Source organism: Sciurus vulgaris (assembly GCF_902686455.1).
Source record: "Sciurus vulgaris genome assembly, chromosome: 14".
Taxonomy (NCBI): Eukaryota; Metazoa; Chordata; class Mammalia; order Rodentia; family Sciuridae; genus Sciurus; species Sciurus vulgaris.
The window spans coordinates 21928940-21947014 of NC_136475.1; the positions used below are offsets into that span (position 1 = coordinate 21928940).

Below are 18075 nucleotides of genomic sequence, written 5' to 3' on the forward strand. Positions count from 1 at the left end.
GCACTTAACCATTGAGCCACATCCCCAGCCCTTTTTATATTTTATTTTGAGACAGGGTCTCACTGAGTTGCTTAGGATCTCACTAAATTGCTGAGGCTGGTTTGAACTTGAGATCCTCCTGCCTCGGCTTCCCCAGCCGCTGGGATTGCAGGCATGTATCACCATGCTTGGCAAGGTCAAGAAACTCTAAAACCATTTCTTGGCTCACATAAGCCTGTAGCTAATGTTTCTCACATACTGGAATCTGAGCTCCATGGGGCAGAACTTCTGATTCATTCAACATTTTATTGCCAAGATCCAAAACACAGCTTATTCGATGCCTTCAAGTGAATGAATAAATAAACAAGTGAATGACTAAATTTTACCTGATAAAACAGAGAAACTCACCATTATGTAACTAAAATTTATCAGCCTGTGCTCTTCACTTCCTTTTCTAGAGTGTGCTTCCTTTGACATAAAGTGGTGTCTTTGTCATCTACTATTATAGGTAGGCTAACAAATTATCCAGACGGTCAGTGCTTAAAACAACAGTTCTTCATTTTCGTACTCATGGGTCTACAGATGGAGCACAACTTGGACTGAACGAGGCTGGCCCTTGGTCCTGAGCTCTGAACTTCGGGTTGGATCTAGTTGTGATGCGTGCATCTCTCGTTCTCCTTGCAACAGTGCCATGTGATTTGTTCCCCTCGTCTCCTTCTGGGTCCAAGGTGAAGGGAATGGGTGTGTGGGTGTTGGCATCGTCTCTCTAAGCTGGCTTGACTTTTAGGTTTTCCCATCAGCTGCAGCATGAAGAGTCATTCTCCTGTCTATCTCACTGGGTGGGTTTGGGACCTGCAAATACCCCAACTTCACATTCACCTCCCAAAGATAAGCTCAATCTCCCAGAGGCAGCACGAGCTATCAGGAGAAAGAAAGGTACTATGGATCTGTTCCTGGACACTGTCTTTAACTCCTGAACTTTCTGGAAGGGACTTGACTAAATTCTTGGCCAAGATCTTTCATTCTCAGTTTTCATGGAGGTAAAATCAGGGTGTAGTGTATTCCTTAAGTTAAACACGTATCACTAATCATGACAGGGTGACAGAAATACAAGGGACTCCAACAAACCTCTATGGTTCTCTCAGTTCTCCATCCGTATTCCAACCTTTCCCTTCGCCCACACTCCTGTGCCTTACCACAGATATCTGCAGGTGAAACCCTCAGACAGATCCCATGACCTGTCTCTGTACCCACCTGCTGTCTTATCCATATGCCCTCCCACTTTTGCTTTCTTCCATATTCCTGTCCAAGACTACTCCTGCCGTCTCAGCTATAATCTCGTTCAGATTTCCAGTGTACCCAAATCACTTCCTTTGCCGTCTCCTATCCTCAGTTACTTTCTTACCCAATGCCTTTTTCTGATAGCCATTTAAGCGTCTTTCATCTTAAAAAGCAGAATATCCCATGGTTGACTTTGTATTTCTCTCTAGATTCTGCCATATATAGGTGTCTATAAAATCTAACTAAAAAAGGGAAAAGGACTCCTGTGGGAAATGGTGGTCCTTGGGAAACAAAGCTAGTGAAGAAAGGGGATAGCATGTGACATGAATCAGTTAAATGTGTCATTGTTGGATGACAAAGGAAACAATGAACAAAGAATTAGATCTAATAAATGAGTTCAGGAAGATGGCCGATCAATGCATAAAAATCAATGACATTTGACTGTTGTCACAATTTGGATCTGAAGTGTCCTGCAGAGGCTCCAGGAATATTCAGGGGTAAAACAATTAGATCCTGAGAGCTGTGAACTCATCAGTCCATTCTAGTCTGCATGGACTGCCCGGCTGGTAACTTCAGGGAGGGGCATGCCTTGGAAGGGTACAACTTCCCTGTGGCTCCTTCCCTCTTCTCTCTCTGGCTGGGCAGCTTTCCTGCGCTGGGCCCTTCCCGATGATATGCTGCCTCACCTTGGGCCCAGAGCAATGGAGTCCACCGTCTGTGAACTGAAACGTCTGAAACCATGAGCCCCAAATAAACTTTTGCTCCTATAAGTTGTTCTTGCTGGGTATTTTGGTCACAGTGATACAAATGCTGATTAAAACAACTATGTGATTAAAACAACTATGTTGCCAGGCACGGTGGCACATGCCTATAATCCCAGCGGCTTGGGAGGCTGAGGCAGGAGGACTGCAAATTTATTTATTCATTCTTTTTTGCAGTGCTGGGGATTGAACCCCAGGCCTTGTGCTTGCAAGGCAAGCACTCTACCAAGTGAGCTATCTCCCCATTCCTAAGGATTGCAAATTTAAAGCCAGCCTCAGCAATTTAGTGAGAATTAAGCAACTTAGTGAGACCCTGTGAAAAAAACAAAAGGGCAAAAATGGCTGGGGATGTAGCTTAGTAGTTAAGCACCCTTGGGTTCAAACCCCCAGTACCAACACACACACACACACACACACACACACACCAACAAACCAACAAAACCCCACACTATGTTAGTGATAACCCACTTTAGAATGCGATCCTAACCCTAACCCTAAACCTAACTCTTCTTAAAAATACAGGAGAATTAAATACAATTAAAATACAGGTGAATTATGCAGATGCTAATTCTCTTGTATTTTTAATTGCATTCTAAAGTGGGTTATTGCTTACATAGTTGTGTGGTTTTTTTTTTTTTGGTACAGGGGTTTGAATGTTTTCTCTGATATGTGGATGCTAATTCACAATGAGTGGGGTGGGCTAGGGAAGAATAGAGTTACTTTAGGTAGAGGTGAGTGAAAGGAGGGGAGTGGGTATGAGGATAGGAAGGATAATAGAATGAATCAGACAGTATTATGGGGCTGAGGATATAGCTCAGTTGGTAGAGTGCTTGCCTAGCATGGATAAGGCCCTGGGTTCAATTCCCAGCACCAGCAAAAACAAAAAACAAACAAAAAAAACCCACAATATTACCCATGTACATATATAACTATACGACCAGTGAGAGTCTACATCATGTATAACCAGAAAAATGAGAAATTATACTCCATTATATATGATGTATCAAAGTGCATTTTACTGTCATATATAATTAAAGCAAAAAAGAATATGGGAGAGCATTAAAAATAATCATCAAAAACCATAAAAGTCACCTAACCAATTGTTGCCTGCTGAATTGTGTCCCTCTGAAGTTTGAAAGTTGACCTACCTCTTGTACCTCAGAATGTGACTGTATTTGAAGAAGATGGGAGTCTTTTTTTTTTTTTTTAAGTAGGACACAAAAACATGTACCTGTGTTTATGTGCAATATGGATTTCCTTATACATCGGGAAAAAAATCATCCTAACCCCCATAGCTCAGTGGTGGAGTGCATGCCTAGCATGTGCAAGGCCCTAGGCTCATTCCCCACCATCCAAACCAAATTCTTCTAAACCTGTAATCCTGAACAGTAGATGACTAACCTAGGTTCTGCCCTGCCAGCTGCGGTCTTCACAATCCCACAGGATACTTCTCTGGTGAGCTCTGCTTGGTTCCTCCAGTCCTGGCCCTGCAAATACTGCAAATATGGCCGAAACCAAAGGCATAAGTCATGTTCCACAGGCCGACATAACTCAGCTTGAACAGTGAACAGAGAGCCCGTCAGGCATTATGTCTTTGTACAAGATTTTATTAAATGGCTTTACAGAGCAACAGGCAGACTCCAGATACACCTGCCAAGGAGACCCTGTTATGCTGCAGGATTGCCTGGGCATGGCAGGCAGCTCTGGCTTCCCACCCTTCTATTCTGAGATGGTGGTGGGCAGGATCTCATCTTTGGGTTCCATGATGCTCACATGGTCTGGCCCAGGCTTCTTAGGGCCAATCTTACCCCGTGGGGCCCAGGGCAGCATGCTCTCCACTTTGATGCCCAGCACACCCTGTCTGAGCAGCACCTGGTGCCAGGGCGGTATCAACATAGTGGTTTACAGGGTCCCCACTGTGGATCATCAGGCCATCCACGAGCTCCACGGATTTAGTTCTCTGTCCTCGGAGTTGTCCAGACACCACGCCCTCACAGCCCTTTGGCTCCACTCCCCATGATGAACCGGAACACCATAAGGGGCACAGTGAGCCCTCCTCGGAGTTGGGATCGCAGTGACTCAGCCTGGACAATGGCACACAGACCTCTTGTGGCCACCATTTCAGCATAAAGCTCTACCCTGCCCTCAGGGAAGCCAGACCTCTTCTGGATGACCACAGTCAATTCCCGGATCCACCGCCCCTTCTCACCAGGAACATTCTGTGTCCTGGTGGCTAAGATAAAGATTTCTGACCTGGTTGGTGTAACTCAGCCCTCAACTCCAGAGGAGCCATCTTCAGCCAGCTCCCAAGTGAGAAGCTCATTTCATTCAGCCTTGAAGATTCTATCAGTGACAAAGCTCCTTTTCTTGGAAACTTGCACCGCCATCTTGCTGCTGTGTGCCCCAAAAGGAAGGCAAAGACAAGAGTCTTTACAGAGGTGATTAAGTTAATGTGAGGTCATCGGGATAGTTCCTAATCCAATGTGACTGGTGTCCTTATGAGGAGTTGTCCCTTCTTGACACAGACAGACATGTAGGGAAGACCACGTGAAGCCAGGGAGAGGTCAGCCATATACCAGCCAAGGAGAGAGGCCTCAGAAGAAACCAACCCTGATGACACCATGATCCTGGATTTCCAGGCTCCATATGGTGAGAAAATAATTTTATATTCTTTAAGCCACCCAGCCTGTGGTACTTTGTTATTATATCCCTAGCAAACTAATACGCCAAGAATATACAAAACTTCTTTTGATAGAACTTGTAGAATTCATGGTAATGCATGCCTGTAATTCGAGTGACTCAGGAGACTGAGGCAGGAGGATCACAAGTTTGAGGCCAGCCTCAGCAACTTAGTGTGACCCTGTCTCAAAATTAAAACATAAAAAGGGCTGGAGATGAGGATCAGTGGTAGAACATTTTGGGGTTTAATCCCCAGTACAAAAAACAAAAAAGAGCCCTTTAAATAAGCTGCTTCTTTTCCCTTTGCTTCTCCTCTCTTCCTGCACAATTTGGTCCTTAGCCATTAGAGCAGACAGGGTGGCAGGATAGGGGTCTTTTGTGGAAAATAGGAGTTGGTGGTAAAGTGAACCCAACCTAAAAGAAGTAAAGGATATAAAAGTGCTCTGTTCTGTGTGGTGTCAGATGCAAGCACCAGGTATCAATGGCATGAGGAGCTTTAGAAAATGATTTCCTACTTTTCTTCTAAATTCTTAACTTCTTTCTGATGGCAATAATACTTTTTCTCCTGGCACCTACTCTCTCCTTGTTAAACGGTGGGGGGCCTTCTCATGTAGTTTGGCACTGCCACTCCAAGCAAAGTAGATGGTTCTCCCTCCCTGTAAGCATGAGGCCATCTGATGAGGGAGCACTGGGCTTGGGCTTGGGGAAGGAATCAACCACCTAGGAATCCCACCTTATGCTCAAATTGATAACAGCTAATATTTATTGAGCACTTACTATGGGGCAGGCACTGTTCTAAATACATCACATGTTTTATGGTAATTTGCTCAGACCACCAACCATTCCATGAGATATGATACTAATAGTATCAAACTCTTCTTAAGGATAAGGAAAACTAGGTGCAGAAAAGTTAAGTGCTCTCCTAAGGTCTCTTGTTGATAATCAGGGGAGGAAAGCAGAGTCTGAACCCAGACAGTCTGAATCTGGGCTCAGGCTGGTGTTTACTACACAACCTGTCACTGGTATTTAGACACTGTGCTGGGGTTTACTTTTCTAAATGTCTCTCACCCTTTGAATGTGTTTTATTTTTTACTTTTTTATATGAGTGTATATTCACATGCGGTTATAAAAGAAAATCCAAAGTCATCGTATGTACTCTATCCATTTCCCTCAGTGGCAACTAAAACAATAGTAAAATATCACAACCAGTCACATATCCAGTCTTACCACAAAGTCATTGCCATCACTACAGGGAGTCTTCATGCTGCCGTTATATCATCAAACCCCCTTCACTCCTACTAACACCCCTTTTTCTCCCTTGGTAGCTACTAATAATTCTGTGTTCATCATTTTTTGTCTTTTCTTTCCTTTTTTTTCTTGCAGCTATAGATGCTTGCCTGTAATCCTTGCTACTTGGGAGGTCAAAGCAGGAGGATGGTAAGTTTGAAGCCATCCTCAGCAATTTAGCAAGGCTCAACATGAAAAATAAAAAGGGCTGAGGGTGTAGTTCAGTGGTAAAACCTGCCTGGGTTTGATCCCCAGTAACACACGCACACACGCACATGCATGCACAAAATAGTAGAATAAAAAATAAAAAGTTCTGGGAATGTAGCTCAGTGTACAGTCCTTGCCTAGTACATGTGAGTCCCTGGGTTTGATCCCCAGTACTGAAAAAAAAAAGGTATATGAAAGTGCCTCCATATATACTGAGAAACTGATAGGAAATCCATTTTAGTTATTCACTGCTGTGTAAATTACATTCTCAGATGATTTCCTGCTCACTTGAGAGCAAATCACCCGAGCACTAGAAGTTTTGACATTGTGGAGGAAGTCTTCCACACATGGAATTAACATTTACTGGACATCAAGTGGGATTTGCCATGTTTTATAAAGCTTTCCCAGTGGTCCTCTTGTCTTTTCCGTTTGGGTAAAGTGGGGATCCCAGGGCTCAGGTCTCATCCCTGGGTGTTTGTAGTGGCCACAAGGTGTCTAGGGACACTTCCAGCTGGCTGGAATGAACATGAAGTTTTCTGGAGGGGAGAGGAAGGATGCTTAAAGCCAAACATCAAAGTTCTATGCAGCTTTGGGTCTAGGAAACACAGCTGGTTTACTGAGTGATAATAATTGGGTCAGGCCAGTACCTCCCCAGGGGCTTTTGTGCCAGGATGAGAGATGGGCACATCACAACATATTCCGTAATGACAATTTAGTGCTCAGGCCATCTGAACCCCCACCTCTCAAGCAGGAACGTCTTAATAGCCGAGGGCAGACAAGAGAGAACTAGAGGTAGTTTATAGCTTTAAAATATTTGCCTCCAGTTTTTCAAATACAAATACCCCAGATACATCCATTTGTATTCATCTCGAATCTGAAATCTAAGACCCACCATGCCCTGCACAGACTATTCTTTGTTTTACGAATCCACTTCTGCTGTGCATTGCAGCTTGGTCTGGAAGCCTCTGTGCTCAGGATCACCAGCTTTGACTTTTGTCAGAAGCCTGGAGGAGGGGTGGCTCCAGTAGGCCTACAATGTGAACCAAACTCATGGTTGATGCCCCTTTCTGAATTTAGAAACAGATATTAGTTATGAACTAACTAACTGACAGAGAGGCCCCAGTCAGGCAGAGTCGCTGGTACCATTTGACCTAACTCTTCTTTCAGAACATTCTTGCTCTGGAGGAGAGGCCTCAAACTGTGGATCCCTGTCCCAGCTTTGAGAAGGCAGCATACAACTCTCCTTTTGTAGGCACCTCCCAAAATAACTCTCAACAGGATATGGCTTGTTATATTAGTTCTGTCATTTTATTTTCCAAATGATGCTTGTCTTTGAAGCTTGGCTGGGGGAGCTGTAGCTAAGATTAAATGGGGTTCAGTGTTTTGTGACAGTCCTTCCTAGTGACACATGGTTTTAAAAAAATACATTTTTGAATCTCTTAAAACCTGTGACAAAGAATATTGGATCATCTTCTATCCTACCATTCACTTCCCACATTCGATACCAGTGTTGAGCATCTTATTTGTCGGGCCCTTCACTGGGGTTGGGGAAGACATAATAGCGAACAGAAAACAGCTGGTCTCTGATCCTAAACAACTCATGGCCTAACTGGGCAAGGTGGCTCACGCCTGTAATCCCAGCAGCTCAGGAGGCTGAGGCAGGAGGATCACAAGTTCAAAGCCAACCTCAGCAATTTAGTGAGACCCTAAGCAACTTAGCAAGACCCTGTCAGAAAATAAAAAATAAAAAGGGATATGATTCACTGGTTAAGAGCTCCTGGGTTCAATTCCTGGTACCAAACAACAACAACAAAAAAAAAAATGAACAAAAAATAGAAATAAAAAAAAAAAAAATCACTGGTATGCACCTGTAATCCCAGCAATTTAGGTGGCTAAGGCAGAAGAATCACATTTCAGTCCAGCCTGGGCAACTTAACAAGATCCTGTCCAAATAAAAAGGCAGGTGTCCTAGGGATGTAGCTTAGCAGTAGAGTACTTGTTAAGCATTCTTAAGGCCCTGGGTTCAATGCCCAGAACTGCAAATTAAAAAAAAAAAAAAAAAAAAAAAAATTCTCTGCCCCATAGGGAGGCAGATATTAATTGAAGGCTCTCACAAATAAACGTACAATGCAGCTGTGAGATATGCTAAGGAGGTGGGGGCTGGTGCCAGGAGGGTGTGCGCTGGAGCACTCTCCAATTCCATATGTCAGGGAAGGAAGGAATGCTTAAGCCAACAGGGGAGCAGCCTGTGCACATGTCCTGAGCCAGGTCTGGTATCAGAGACTTGGCCAGTGAGGGATGAGGGATGAGAGAGTGGTTGTTATGGTTTGGAGGTGAGATGTCCCCCAAAAGCTCACATGTGAGACAATGCAAGAAGGTTCAGAGGAGAAATGATTGGACTGCAAGAGCCTTAACCCAATCAGTTTTTAATCCCCTGATAATCCCCTGATAGGGATTAACTGAATGTAACTGAAGGGGTAGGTGTGGCTGGAGGAGGTGGGACTTGGGGCATGGCTTTGGGGTATATATTTTGTATCTGGCGAGTGGAGTCTCTCTGCTTCCTGATCACCATGTGAGCTGCTTCCCTCTACCACCCTCTTCTGCCATGATGTTCTGTCTCACCTTAAACTCTGAGGAATGGAGCCTCCTGCCTATGAATTGAGACCTCTGAATCTGTGAGCTCCCAAATAAACTTTTCCTCCTCTACAATGGTTCTGGTCAGGTTCTTAAGTCACAGTAGCAAAAAAGTTGACTGAAACAGTAGTGGAGGAGAGGTTAGAGAGTCAAGAAGTGCTGGACCATGACACTTTTACAAAACTTATTACTTCGGCCCCACACTGAAAGATTCTGATTCATTTGGAAGAACTAGAGATAGGTGTTTTTAAAATGTTCTCCAGGTAAATCAACCAGGTTGAGAATCATTAGCTGAGGCTTATCTACTTCATATTCTGGGAGCTGGGGAAACCACGAAGTTGTTTATAGCAGATGACGTGATTCAGCTGGACATCTCGTGTCCCTAGCATGCCTGCACATACGTGCACCCAGTTACCAAGGCAGACCTGGCAGTACACATAAATGATGCATGATAAGGTCAGAATTGTGGTCAACCTGGGCATTGTTTGATACACAGGAAGTGAATCCATAAATCCTGTTTTAGTCAGCTACTTTGCCTCTGTGACTAAATGACCCAACCAGCACAGTTATAGAGGAGGAAAGGTTTATTTGAGGGCTCACGGTTCCAAAGATCTCAAAGATCTTAGTCCATAGAAGGCCAGCTCTGCTCCTGGGGGCAGAACATCATGGTGGAAGATCGTGGCAGAGGGAAACAGCTCACAACATCAGGATGGGGGGGGGGGAGAGGAGAGAGAGGGAAGAGAAAGAGAGGAGAGAGACAGGAGAGAGAGAGGGGGGAGAGAGAGAGAGGAGAGAGAGGGGAGAGAGAGAGAGAGAGAGGGAGAGAGAGAGAGAGAGAGATGGAGAGGGAGGGAGAGGGGAGAGAGAGAGAGGGGAGAGAGAGAGAAGAGGGAGAGAGAGAGAGAGAGAGAGATAGAGAGAGGAGAGAGGAGAGGGAGAGCAAGAGGAAGAGAGAGGAGAGAGAGGGGGGAGAGAGGAGAGAGAAGGGGGGGAGAGGAGGGGGAGAGAGGAGGGAAAGAGGAGAGAGAGGAGAGAGGAGAGAGAGAGAGAGAGAGAGAGAGAGAGAGAGAGGAGGAGAGAGAGAGGAGAGAGAGAGAGAGAGAGGGAGGAGGGGGAGAGAGAGGGGAGGGAGAGGGGAGAGGGAGAGACTCCATTCTCCAGATACAACACATATACCCCAAAGCCACGCCCCAATTCCCAGCCCCTCCAGTCACACCCCACCTGCCTTCAATTACCACTCAGTTAATCCCTATCAGGATTAATTCACTGATTGGGTTAAGACTCTCACAACCCAATCATTTCTCCTCTGAATCTTCCTGCATTATCTCACACGTGAGCTTTGGGGGACACCTCAAATCCAAACCATAACAAATTCCAAATGCAGACCCCTACGATGATCTCATTTCACCTCTTCCTTAGCTTTATTTGGTGACCTTAAGTCCTCTGATTTCGGCCTAGTTGTTCCAATTGAAATGCTGAAGAAGGCTGGGGTGGGACACCCCTAACACACCCTGTGACTTCATGTCTGTAATCCAGGTACTCAGGCCTGGTGACACATGTCTGTAATCCAGGTACTCAGGAGGCTGAGGCAGAGGATCTCAAGTTTAAGGCCAGTCTCAGCAATTTAGTAAGAACCTGCCTCAAAATAAAAATAAAAAGGGCTGGGGATGTAGCTCAGTAATAGAGTACCCCAGGGTTCAACCCCCAGTACTGCAAAACAAAAACAGAAAACCAAAAAACAAAACAACCCCCACCCCAAACCCAGTTTGGAAGACCCATTTATAATGCAGTAGTCTCTAAGCAATACTTTCAGCAGCAGCACCACTTTAAGCTTATTATGCACCAGGGGCAAAGAAGATGAAATAAATTATTTTAATATGTGAGTGAGCAAGAATAGGCCAGGTATAAGCCCATGCTTGAGGAAAGTGTTTTCTAGAAAGGGTGTGTTCAGGATGTTCTTTCTTCTTTAAACTACCAGATTTCCAGAGACCTGCTATACAGGGCCAGACCTGACATCTATTTCCACATCACTCAGTCATTCAAATTTCGGAAACATCAATGAATCCAAAATAAATTCACCAGGCATTTTGCAAGTCTCTGCACTCTCGGATGCTTTAGATAGGATTCTTTACATCCTCTGAGCGCTAGTTACACAGATAGCAGGAACCTCTAGGGAGATAAGTAGGAACAAAGGGCACCAAATGCTTTTTCCTTTTTGCAGATAAGGAAACTGAGTAGTTAAGTGACTTCCTTGGATGGCTTTTTAGCAGGGGCATCTGAGCCAAGGAGGGAAGTCAGGGACTCCTGGCTTCCGCACATAGCTCCAGCCATTAGGCCATGAAGCATTCATCTTTAAAGACCTGAAGATGGCAAACTGTTCTGAATGGCTTATCAGACAGATGGACTGATGGCTTCCAGCCATGAAACTCACTTACCCTGGATGGCTCTCAAGGTCAAAAGTTCTGTTTGCAGATCTCCCCCATCAGGGGGTGTGTGTGTATATCCCTCTCATGGCGGTGAGCTGGTTTGGTTGGCCCTGATAATGGCGTCCATCTATTGCTCTCTGGGGTGTTAGACCACCTAGGGGTAAAGATGTAAGAGCCATGTTGGAATAGAAGCTTGTTAATGGTGCTAGCCAAGACCAATTTCTATTGACTCACTAAGAAATGATGCTGGAGGATCCTTAAGACTGTATTCTTTTAAAGGAATTGACCAAAAGACCTTGCAAATCTATTTTCTTCCTGTTTCCATTTTTTTTGCTATGTTGTTATTCCATCAATTAGGAATGAATGAAATATCCTCTCAAGTCCATGAGAAGGTATTAAATAAAAATCACAACAGGAAACATAAATAATGCTTATTATTATGTGTCAAGATTTCTTCAAAGGATTTTTATTATTATTATTATTATTACATTTATTATTATTATTATTATATTGTTAATTCAGCAATTAACAATTGTAGCAATACCACCTCATTATACAGACTAAGGCACAGAGAGCTTAAATTACTTATTTAGCATCACAAAGGTAGTAAGCACCAGAAATTGGGGCCAAGACAGTTTTTGCTTTTTGTTTTGTAGTATAGAGAATTGAACCCAGGGCCTTACACATGCTAGGCAAGTACTCTATCACTAAGCTACATCACCAGCATTTTAAAAATTTTATTTTGAGAGGATCTCGTGAAGTTGCCTAAAGGTGGCCTTGAACTTGAAATCTTCCTAGCTCAACCTCCTGAGTAGCTGGGATTATAGGCACTGGCCACCTGTTTAGTTTGGGATAAAAATTTTTAATTAGTCATCTTTTATGTAAATATCAGTGCTCTGATTGAAAACTCTGTTCTTTGGCCTCTGGCCCCAAGAAGAAACTGACTTCACTTCCATGAAGCTATGAGAGCTGGGAAGATTCATCTGGGAAGGACGGTGGGTGATGCTATGGTGTGAATGTTTGTGTACCCCCCAAATTCCTATGTTGAAATCCTAACCCCTAAGGTGTTGGTTTTAGAAGATCGGCCCTCTGGAAGGCAATCAGTTCACAAGGGGTAGAGCCCTCCTGAAGGGACCTATGAAAAAGATCCCAGATAGATTCTAACTAAATAGCTTTCTCTCAGCAAAGGAAACTATCAGCAATGTGAAGAGAGAGCCTACAGAGTGGGAGAATATCTTTGCCTCTCATACTTCTCATAGAGCACTAATTTCCAGAATATATAGTGCTCTTCTCATAGAGCACTAATTTCCAGAATATATAAAGAACTCAGAAAACTCTACACCAAGAATACAAATAACCCAATCAACAAATGGGCTAAGGATATGAACAGACACTTCACAGAAGAAGATGTACAAGCAATCAACAGATATATGAAAAAATGTTCAACATCTTTAGTAATAAGAGAAATGCAAATCAATATACTACCCTAAGATTTCATCTCACCCCAATTAGAATGGCGATTATCAAGAACACAAGCAACAATAGGTGTTGGAGAGGATGTGGGGAAAAAGGTACACTCATACATTGCTGGTGGGACTGCAAATTAGTGCAGCCACTCTGGAAAGCAGTGTGGAGATTCCTTAGAAAACTTGGAATGGACCTACCATTTGACCCAGCTATCCCACTCCTCGGCCTATACCCGAAGGACTTAAAATCAGCACACTACAGAGATACAGCCACATCAATGTTCATAGCTGCTCAATTCACCATAGCCAGATTGTGGAACCAACCTAGATGCCCTTCAATTGATGAATGGATAAAGAAACTGTGGTATATATATACACAATGGAATATTACTCAGCTATAAAGAATAATAAAATTATGGCATTTGCAGGCAAGTGGATGAAATTGGAGAATATCATGTTAAGTGAGATAAGCCAATCTCAAAAATCCAAAAGAGGAATGATCTCACTGATAAGCGGATGATGACACTTAATGGGGGGTGGGAGTGGGACAAGAATGGAGGAAGGAGGGACTGTATAGAGTGAAAAGAGGGGTGGGAGGGGTGGGGGGGGAGAAAAAAATAATGAAATGAATCAAACATCATTACTCTATGTAAATGTATGAATATGCAAATGGTATGCTGTTACTCCATGTACAAACAGAAACAACATGTATACATTTGTTTACAATAAAAATAAATTAAAAAAAAAAAAAAATGAAAAAGATCCCAGAGAGTCCACTCATCCCTACGGCCACGCGAGGACACAGAACCAGGAAATGGGGTCGGTCAGTCATTGAATCTGCTGGTGCCTTTATCTTGAAAGTCTCCAAAATTCTGAGAAATTGACTTTCATTATTTATTTATAAGTCACCCAGGGTGGTATTTTGTTACAGCAGCCTGAAAAAATTAAGATGTGTAGGATCCAGGATGGGACCTCAATGTTCTGGGCTGTCCTCCTGCCTCCAGAGATAACAGTGCCACCATTGGAGGCTCTTAGCTGTGAGAAAAGGAATACAGCTAGTAACTTGGGAGAGAGAGGACAGACAGCTGGGCCTGGAACCTTTACGACTTGGGAGTGTCAGCCCATGGAGACCAGAGTCTTCTCAGCTAAAAGCCTGAGTTGTCCCCAAACAGCTTGGAGCCATCGCAGGTATGCTGAGAGGGCTTCATCCCAGCTCAGTCTGTTCCATCCAGACCTTGACGCTAATGTCCCTCTTCTGGTCAACCACATGACTACACTGCCCCCTGCCTCCCTGATTTCTGCCTGCCTCTTCTGTAGCAGTGTCTGCTCTTGGTCAGGTCTGAGAGTTCTCCAGTCTTCAGACTGTGCCTTTGATCCAATGCATATCCATCAGTATTTACCGCCAAATACTGATATGGCATTTACTTTGCAATAGACACTTTTGCAAACACAGAATCATGCTTCCTTGTGCCCAGTGCATCAGTCCTGGGTGGCCAGTGAAACAGATTGGAGGGCCCAGCCCCAGAATTTCTGATTCAGTAGGTCTAGGGTGGAATTACCATTTCTAACAAATGCTGATGTTTCTGATCCAGACACTATGCTTTGAGAATTTCTGTCGTAGAACCTTTAGGTGAGTTTGTTAGAAAATGTTCCAGGATGACTTTGGAAGGGCATGCAGTGCACCTGTCTCATGGTGCCTGCAGAGGATTGGTTGCTGGACACCCCTGCTGATAACAAAATCTGCAAATGCTCAAGCCTGTTACTTGTGTAAAACCTTACTTGTAAAAAGTCTTTTACTTGTGTAAAACCTATGCACATCCTCCTGTATGCTTTAATTCATCTCAGATTATTTATAATACTTCACACAAGGTAAATAGTTGTTTTACTGAATTGTTTAGGGACTAATGGCAAGAAAAGTCTGTATGTATTTAGTACAGAAACATTAAAAAATATTTTTTCTGGTATTAGGGATTGAACCCAGGGTTCTTTACCACTGAGCTAAAGATTTTTTAATTCTTTTTAATTTTGATAGGGTCTTGCTAAACTGCCTAGGCTGGCCTTGAACTTGTGATCCTCCCACCTCAACCTCCCGAGTGGCTCTGATTACAAGCATGCATCACCACACCCAGTTTAAAAAAAACTCTTTTTTTAGTACCAGGGAGTGAAGTCAGGGGCACTTAACCACTGAGCCCCATCCCCAGCCCATTTTTATATTTTATTTAGAGACAGGGTCTCATTGAGTTACTTAGGTCCTCACTAAGTTGCTGAGACTGGTTTTGAACTCAGGATCGTCCTGCTTCCAACTCCCAAGCTGCTGGGATTGTAGGCATGTGCCACTATGCCTGGCTTAAAAAAAACCATTTTTGAGCTGCAATTGGTTGAATCTATGGAGGCAGAACCAAGGATATGGAGTGCCAGCTGTAATCTTTTTGGCTTTATTTTCCAGTTGAATAACTTTTCTTATATATGAAAGGCTGAAATGAACCCTTTATTCTAGTCTCCATCAAGGAGTGGATATTTATGGGTCATACCATGGTTTTTTTTTTTTTTTTTTTTTTTTTTTTTTTTGGTACTGGGGATTGAATCTGGGGGCCCTTTACCACTGAGCTACCTCCTCAGCCCTTTTCTTTCTTTTACTTTTGAGACTGGGTCTCGCTAAGTTGCCCGAGCTATCCTCCAACTTGCCATCCTCCTACCTCAGCCTCCCAGGTTGCTGGGATTACTGGTGTGCACCACTACGCCTGACTGTCAGACCGTTTGTGTGAGCCTCACTCAGCAGTTGAACTTTAGAGGAAGATGGAAGCTAAAAGCATCACCATGGGCAAGAACCTGCTGTGTGACAGTCACTGTACTGGGCCCTTGGCCTCCATAATTGTCTCACGGAGTCAACCACCCAGTGAAGTTGATATTAGTCTCCCATTTTGCAGAGAGATCAACTGTACTTAGAGGACCAAGCGTTGGCAGCAAAGTTTCCCACTGGGTCTCTGAGTAGGTGACATATGCTGAGCTATGGATCCCCTCAGCATTAGTGGTGCTGGGATGGGACCCAGTATCCTGGACAGCCCTGTCAGTCACCTCCTCAGAAGACCCCCTGTCACTTTACTCCCAGGTACCCTGGCAACAGGACAGATCCTCAGTGAGCTCAGGTCCAAAGGTGGACACTGTTCCTCTGTCCTCTGACTCTCCAGCTTGGGAGAGCAGGGACAGGATTCACAGAAGAGACCTTAGAAGCCTACTTTTGACCAATGGCACAGGAATTCCAGAGGGGGAACGTACTTAGGATGGAGGCTGAGGCTAAGAGGCTACACGGGCAAACACTTCCCAGGTACTTTGGGTGGAAACAGACTCCTTTTCAGGTAAGAAAGCAAGAGACCTGTGATGATACTTGTGTATTGTGATCTCAGGCTACAACTAAGAGGAGAAGACAGACCCTAGCCAGCCTGACTCCACAGAGCTGCCTCCCAGTGAGGCTGGAAGATCACCAGATTGTCCTCGGGAAACTGTGGCAGAACTAAAGATTTATGACCCACATTTTAATAGTCTCTTGATTGGACCATTGGAGCTACCAATTTTTTTCATCTGCTGCCTAAAGCCCCAATGTTGAAGCCAGACTCCCAGAGAGTCCATGGTCCTACATGTCAGAGGAAGGCTTAAGTAACTTGATTGACTTTCATTTGTTGAGAGCATTGATTTTTTTTTTAATTGCACTTATGGTTTAAAAGATCCAAAATAACTTCAGACAATAGAATTGCACTATTAGTTCTTTAGGCAACATTTGACATATTCTGCCCTCTTAAAGAGTCTGTTGAGAAATCAGTTAATATATTAGAAGCTTCTAGTTTGAGACAAAGATTTCCATTTATATGACCTGAGGGCAATTGATACTTAAAGCTCAGTCCCATGGGAAGATAACTTTGGGTGATTCTCACATCTCCACAAGATTCTGGGAGAAAATTCTGCCTACATAAATGTGTCTGGAGAGTTCTGCAGCCTCTCTTATTCTGAACTTGATCTGTGATCATCTGGCCTGTTGTCTCTCCCTACGGACCTTTGCTCTCAGATCCTCCTGCCAGCTTGTGTTCTCAGGGAGAAGGAAGGCATTTTGCAGGAAGACGAATCATTCTTCATGTTGGTATAATGCTTTTTAGTCTTCAGCATGACAGAGAAGATAAAGAATATTCTAGGCTGATTCTGTTTTTATAAATGAAGAACTGAGGCCTAGGGTGGTTAAGCAATTACCCATCCAAAATGTCACAACGAGAGGCAGGGCTCATGATGAAGAATCCAGGGTCCTTGCCAGGATGCCAGACTAATCTTCTTATGGATAGGAGACCCAGGCCTCTTAGGTCCGCAGAGAGAAGCTCTTACTAGCTCTTACTAAGTTTATGCAGGTGTGTTACTTCTCTGCTATCTCCATGTATAGAATTGGGATGAGGAGAGAAGGACATGCTCACATGAGAGTCAGAGAACAATCACAGTTCCTAAGACCTCTCCTTAGGCAGAGCTGACCTGGCTATGGAGAGGTGCCCCCTTTCCCATTTTCCCCCCAATGCAGAAACTGGATCAAGAAACCAACGCTAATATAATCAACACAAAATAGATTAGCTCTTTTATTGGCTTAAGCAGTCCAGCTGAAGAAATGTTTGGGAAAGAAGATACCAGGGAGATAACCTACTTATGCAATTAAAATATAAAGAATATCATGATTGTGACTGAATGACCTGACTCTTTGAGGTGAGTCTTAGATAAGGGTCACCTTATCTGTACGTACTGACAAAGAAAATCCAGAGCTGGATGGTAAAGTGGTAAAAAGAACTTTCATTCAGGCCTAGTGCAATAGGGATGGGGGAAGAAAGAGACCTCGGCGAGAATGGGACTCCACTCAGAATGCTGTGTGGACTAGTGGGAGTTTATGACTAAGGAGCAGAATGGGATTGGTACATGGGAAATTAGTAGGAGGAAAAGTCAGGTGTAAGGAGGGATTCTGGCTAAACTGACCCAACAGAATTCTTACTGAGTGATGGGACATCACCTGTGACAGCTGGAGGATGAGGAGTCCTAACAGGTATTAATGGTGATCAGAGGAGTGGGGGTTCTGGGTGAAGCCATCTACCAGAGTCTCAGACTGGGTTTTATAAGAAAATACAGAGACAGGCCTAGGAGAGGGCCTGGGAGCCTGGTTAAAGTTTGGTCAAGTGTAGAATCTTGGTTAGCACCAATGTGGAAAAAGAAGGGTATTTAAGAGCTGGAAGGCATTTTGTTGTTGTTTTGGGGTATGTGTATTTGGTACTGGGGATTGAACCCCCAGGGGTGCTGTACCACTGAGCTACATTCCCAGTCTTTTTTATTTTTTAT

At 43.9% G+C, this 18075-nt stretch overlaps 1 long non-coding RNA gene and 1 pseudogene across 3 annotated transcripts in view; one reads left to right on the forward strand and one right to left on the reverse strand.

Moving 5' to 3' along the window:
• Positions 1 to 18075, forward strand: part of LOC306643615 — a 51738-nt gene that overhangs the window by 24686 nt on the left and 8977 nt on the right. For both annotated transcript variants that reach the window (XR_013759010.1, XR_013759011.1), the window contains exon 2: positions 4547 to 6137. This is a non-coding gene — a long non-coding RNA (uncharacterized lncRNA). The remainder of the gene's footprint in view (positions 1 to 4546; positions 6138 to 18075) is intronic.
• On the reverse strand, positions 3118 to 4550 carry LOC306643614 (small ribosomal subunit protein uS3-like; annotated as a pseudogene). Its single transcript has one exon. The product of its transcript is annotated as a small ribosomal subunit protein uS3-like (transcript).